This window comes from Falco naumanni, chromosome 7 (assembly GCF_017639655.2).
Source record: "Falco naumanni isolate bFalNau1 chromosome 7, bFalNau1.pat, whole genome shotgun sequence".
In the NCBI taxonomy this organism is placed as follows: Eukaryota; Metazoa; Chordata; class Aves; order Falconiformes; family Falconidae; genus Falco; species Falco naumanni.
Window position 1 is genome coordinate 49,853,471 of NC_054060.1, and position 6,317 is coordinate 49,859,787.

Consider the following 6,317-nt stretch of genomic DNA (forward strand, 5'->3'; position numbering starts at 1 on the left):
TTGTATGTGGGAATCATGTAATAAATCTTAAGAGAAAAGGACTATCCCACTACCTTGGTATCACATTTTCTACAGCACACTGTAGAAACTCAGTGCTCATGTTCTACAGGCACAGCTATTACAGCTTTTTGTTGCTTAACAGACAACTAAAACTGACCTTGTCTCACATTAATTCAGATTTCCTCCGTAAACAGTTTTCCACTACTCTAAATACCTTAGGGGGAAAATACTAACTTTCCTACTTGAGCTGTACACTTTAACATAGGAAAACTATTTACCCATACCTTCTTAAAAATGTTTTAATTCCTTTCAGTAGGCTAAAAGTTTGTAGAAGCACCAACTAGAAGCTAGCCTGTAATTTAGCTGTCCTTATCATATAGACAAGTGGTTGCCCAAGTTAACGATAAGTTACAAAAATCACAATACACGATGTTTTCTGTTAAAATTCAAACAAAATAAATTGGCTATATAACTTGCAGCCCACCTTCCAGAACACATCACCAGTCACTTGAATCTGTGATAACTGGCCAAGCCTTTGACACCTATGCAGATATGATAAACCTGCAAACCACCCTATAAAGAAAACTGCATTCACTCCTCTGTTGGCCTGTGGTGCCCAGGAAGCAGCAATCGACACAGCGGGCTGCAGTGACATTCCCAGGGTAACAGGCCCCGTGTAGTCCTGGTGAATGGCCTGCGTCTGGCCTTCTTTCAAATTAAGCTCTTCTACTGATAGAAAGGCCGCATTTCTACTGAGACAACACAATATTGTGCTGTAATGTATCTTAGCATTTACACCAATCATCATCGGTGTAAGATCTCTCATAGTGTTACACGGTTTACGACATTTTTTCCAGATTATGGATGAAAAGATTTTATTTATGAACTTTTTTACTTAAACAGAAGCAAATGGCTTTGGCATTCATTACTTCTGGCACAGTTATCTTTCTTTTAAAGTACTACTGCATGGCTGTTTTGGGGTAAGCCAGAGAACACAGAGGTCTTCTGAAATCACGAGTAGTCTTTCCAAGCTGCTCACGAGGAGGACAATCAGAGCTATGTGAAGTAAGCAAAGCACGTGGCAGATCGTGGAACCAGGCTGCCGAAGTACTTTACATACTGCTGACGGACATTAGTGTGATCTACGACAAATCAATCTTTCATAGTATAAATGTTTCTATTACAATACTCTGCAGGGTTTGTTGGTTTGATTTGCGTTTGTTTTTTTTTTTAATCTGCACAGAGAAGCTCCTTTAAAATACTTGATTCCCATTTGAAACTACTCTAAAAGGACACTTGAAATTATTATCTGGGGGAAAAAAACCTGACAATACCTTCCAAATACATTTTGTTGTTTGCTTTTTTAATTCTTAGAAAAAGCACATGTAATTTTTCATGCTGCTGTTTGCTTATGAAGGAATTCTTGCATTCATCAGCGAAATACATCCAAGATGCTATGAAATGCGTAACATAAATAGGAAAAAGAGAGGTTATTTTATGTGCGTTACCCTCAGCGTTCTGAGGGCTGAGCAGTAACTTGCAAAGGGAAGTTCCCAGGGGAATGCTGCTGCCTTGCATAATTTCCTATAACTGTCATCAGTGAAGGCCTGTCCAACCCAGTCATCTTGGCGTTCAGTGTAGTGGAAAATGCAGGACAGGAGGCAACAGTGGCTTTTTCTATGTGGTTTTCCCCACTACCTCTATAGCATACTAAAAAAAAAATAAATTAAAAAAGCTAACAAACAAAAAACCCCAACCAAAACAGCTCCAAAGGTTCAAAGAGAAAGAACCCCTTTCTGGAGCCGGCCGAGGCAGAGGCGAGAGACTGCTGCCTGTAGGGCACCGAAGGCTCACACGGGCAGCCTGACCCAAGGACACACAACAGGCTGTTCCAGTCTGAAATGCTCGTTGCTGCCCATGCAGCTTTCTAACGGGATTGTTACTGCCAAAAGCGAGATGTAGGTATTACTCGGGGGTAGTGGGACGTAAAGGCAGCTCCATCCCAGCTGGAAAAGCACCAGTAGGCAGTCCTGCCCTTCCACAGTCACCCCCAGAACCAGCAGGATGTCCAACCATGCTGGCTCCTGCCCAAACTTCACCCCACCAGAGCTGGTCCTTGGCCCTTTCCCTTCCCACACTCCCCTGCCTGGGAGGCAAGGGAAAGCAAGTAGGGGCTGATCAGGTGAGGAAGGCTCCTTCTCGCAGAGGAGTAGGGACTGAGGGAAGGTCTCAGATATATGGAGAAGCCCATCCCAGAAGAGGGTGGAGCAGAGGGTAGACCCATAGCCCCACAAAACCTTACTCCCTTCTCTCGCCATTTCCCCTCAGTCTCAATACAAATAAATCGCACCTCCCCATCCCTGCATAAACCGTGCTTTGCCACTTAATACTTACAGTTTTCTTTCAATACTTCTGACCTATTCAGTCACCCTCTCACCACCACTCTGCCCAGAGTAGAGTGCTGTAACAAACCTGAATTCTGCTATCCAGGGTATCTTTCTGGATGCAAAATTCTGTACTCCTGTGGCTAAAAAGTCCTGACTCATTTCTGCTTCTTTCTGCGCTTTTCCTAAAGATTTCCCAGTTGTGTCTCACAAAACACTTTCTCAATTTGGAGCTTATTCCAGCTGCTGTTACCCTGTCCTATTGCGTGATAATGCCCTCTGCCTGTGATCTTTTATTCCCTAGCAGTCTATTTATGGATTGTATGAACATTTCCCACTGTGAAGAGAGCCCAGTAAAGAGAAAGGCAGAGGAGCAATAGAGGAGAGCAATGTGACAAACCACAGGACTAAGTAATCCTGCATCTGCTTCTTCCATGATCAATGCATTCAAATATAGAATAAAGAGATGAAGCTATTTGAAAGGCATCTGCCTTCGCTCTCCACTTTTGTAACAACAGCTACTATAAACTGCATAATAAACATTTATGTCTGGGCTGGCAAGCTCTTTTCAAGGTATTGCTGACATTTCCCATAAAATCCTGACATTAAACTACACAGCCTAGCACTAAACCACTAACAGGTGTTCCTGTGAACAGAACATGTTTGATTATCAAGGAAGAAGCCAAGAAGGAGGACAAGAAATATGATGAACTAAATAAAAGTTAAGGAAAAGGGACAGGGGGGAATGGAGGGTAAGAAAGCAGAAGGGAATAAAATGAAACACCGGACAGCCAACAGCTACTCTTCAAGGTGCAAAGACAGAAGGGATGGAAATGGGAGTGCATGAAACTTTACCAAATGCAAACCAAGCAGAAGATTGGCTCAAATAAAAATAAGAAAAAAAGGTCTCTCTGCCCAATACTACTTAAGTTTTGTTGCCCTTTGCAATGAGAAATGTTTATTTATAAAGACTGTATAGCTGAATTTCTAGTACCTTACTGTGGTCACACAACTCGTACTCTGAATTCGTGCTTGCCCTTGCTTAAGATCTTACAACTATCACTCACCATCTTCACAAGGTAAAGCTTCACGCTTTACATGAAGCACTCATGTAAACATTCACAAATGCTGGTCTTCTGCAGCCAGTGACTACTACATCCAAAGCATCTTGGTTTTTTGTTACCAATATTTGTCACACCTTGTTAAATGAGACCTCTCCTACAGTGCTAAATGTAAAATTGCTAAAGAGTCACACTATTACAATAACTAAGACATTAAGACAAGGTGAAAAAAATATGTATTAATATTTTTTACAACTGTGGGTGCTTGGTTTAAAACATTTTCACCCTTTGATTTGTATTTATTCTTAAGAGGTAACATAAGCCAGGATTCACAAGTAAAGAAATGCCTCTGTGAGAACCCTAAACATTGAGGATACCAGGGTAAGGTATAATTTGCCTGTCACCATCTTTTTTTTTTTTTTTTTTTCCCCTCTAAAGCCATTTGACTAATGCAGATAGAACCTATATGGCTCTCATAGCTTACCTAACTATAGGAATGCTGCTGCAAGCAAGCTGCCTGAGTCAGTATCTCAGCATGATCTGATTCTGGATCAGCTCTCACATCATCAGGTCTTAACAGGCTTATGACTTGGGTGCATTGCTAAGTAATTGCTGTAAAAGTAATAGTGCTGGGAATTTTACAATTTTCTCATATTTTGTTTCAGTTGTGAAAAGTAACTTCCTAGAGGACTATCATTCCTGGAAGGTGAGTCAACTCACAGTGCCAGAGATGAGCTCACTCTGGAGCAGCTCCTCAGCAAATATGTTCAAAATTTGTTATTGTTACGATTGCTTTGTTACATTCATACAACACAAATGTATGGATTTTAGGGAGGTTGTATTGGTTTTTTCATAGTGGAAGTCCCTTTTGAAATATACAGGTATCTAATTAGCTTGCTTTGGATACTACCCTATGATGTATTTCCTTCCAAGCAGGCTGAAATAGAACAGAAGAATGGTCCTCAGTTTTAAGAATAAAAGGCATTTTTCTCAAAACAGGTTGTTGAAAATGAAATAAAATTGATAGCTTGGAGGAAGCCAAATACAGGGAAATGCATACCATAGGACACTGAAACTTGTGTGTGGGAGGAGGTTACCCTTCGGAGGTGGAAAAGAATAGGAAAACACCATGGTGACACCATGCCCCCAAAAAACAACACATATATTTATGTACAATTAGACAAACACAACTTCCAATTAAATGGAGGACTTTCCGTTCCTAAGTAAAACTGATACTATTTCAACTCAGCAGGAATGGCAATACCAATACTCTCATTTGTAAAAATCCTCTTGCATTGGTAAGTTTTCAGTAGTAGCAACAGAGCCTCACGTTAAGACCAGCTTTGCTGCGGGGGTGTGGACTGTTAATTGTTGGTCATGTACACAGAGTGGACTGTTCTCTTTTGCATTTTGCTATTTCCTTTAGGAATGAACTGCGATACAAGAATTATTTATTTAAAAAAAAAAGGGGGGTGGGGAAATTAAGTATCTATAGTGAAAAACAAGAAAGAATTTGAGACTAAACAGAAAATTAGTTGAACTATGTGTGAACCATTCTAATTAGCACACTAAAAGATCCACCCTTGAGCAAATTGAGCCCCCTACTAACAAAGCCCCCTCCCCACAGAACCTGTGAGGTGAAAAAGAAGAGCGCTGTACCTTAGATGGAGACAAGGCTCTTAAGAACCAATGAGACTCAAGTGTGACTAAATGTAATTGTAAACAATTGTTCAAAGGGTATAAAAAGTTTTACCATGTGTTAAAAGGGGTGCTAGCTTTGTGGATTTACCACCTAGCACCCATCTCTGTGCAGACCTGCAATAAACAAGTATCTGGACACTGTGTGGATCAGCTCTTCACACTGGGTGAAGAACCCAGGCTTCGGATAACATAAGAATGAGGACACTTGTTCAGAAAGATTAAGTGTCTTAAAGTGCATTAAAGTTCATCTGCTGCCTGACAAAAACTGAATGCAGAATATAGGGTGCATAGGGTGATGGTGACGCTGTTTCACTCTGAATATTCCTATCAATCAGGCATATGCATGTGGGAGCAAGTGGGAGGGAGGAAAGGAAGGAAAGGGGACAATGGACACATCGGCACACTCCTTAGACCTGTGTTTGGAAATTGTAGTTCCATCATCTCCCTCCCCATTAAATACAGCAGACATGACAGGAATCCAAGCCTAGAGACAGTGCTCAGGATCACTGCATTTCCTCCTGCCTCTTTTTAATGGATATATGAATTACCAAGCCTGCACTGCTTAACTTTCACAACTGAGTTATCATCTATGAGCAGTCAATATGCACGAATTCACAGAATTTCACTCACCTGTTGCTTTCTGTCTTCATTTGCCAACTAGGATCATACTCATTTTACTGCATAAAAATTTTGGCTTCTATCCCAGTGCAACACTTACTAATGCTGCTTGAGATAGTTATGCTGACAGTGGATTCACAATCTAGCTGAAAGTGAACCAGTCACTAGTTTTGTAGGTGAAAAATGCATGCTGGAAGATTTTAGACCATCTAATGCTATACTGCAGGTGTCTTTCTCTTCCTCAAGTTTATGGCATCCATCACCGCATGCTTCCTTCTATCAGGGCCAGCTTCAGAACTAGGAAATGAAAGGACTGTTTTTCATATTGCTCACAACCATATCAAGCATTTTTTATACTCGCCTACCTTCCACAGCACACCAAATGATTTATAAAATACCAAATTTCTTGTACAGTGTTTCTTTCCTAGTCCTTGGATTCCATTTAGTTTGGCCTAGGTAGTGACTCACACAAATCTACATAATCCATTCTCTGGATAGTTCAGCTGACCCTGCTGTTTGGAAGCGCTTCTCAAAGGCAAACAACTTAAAAACA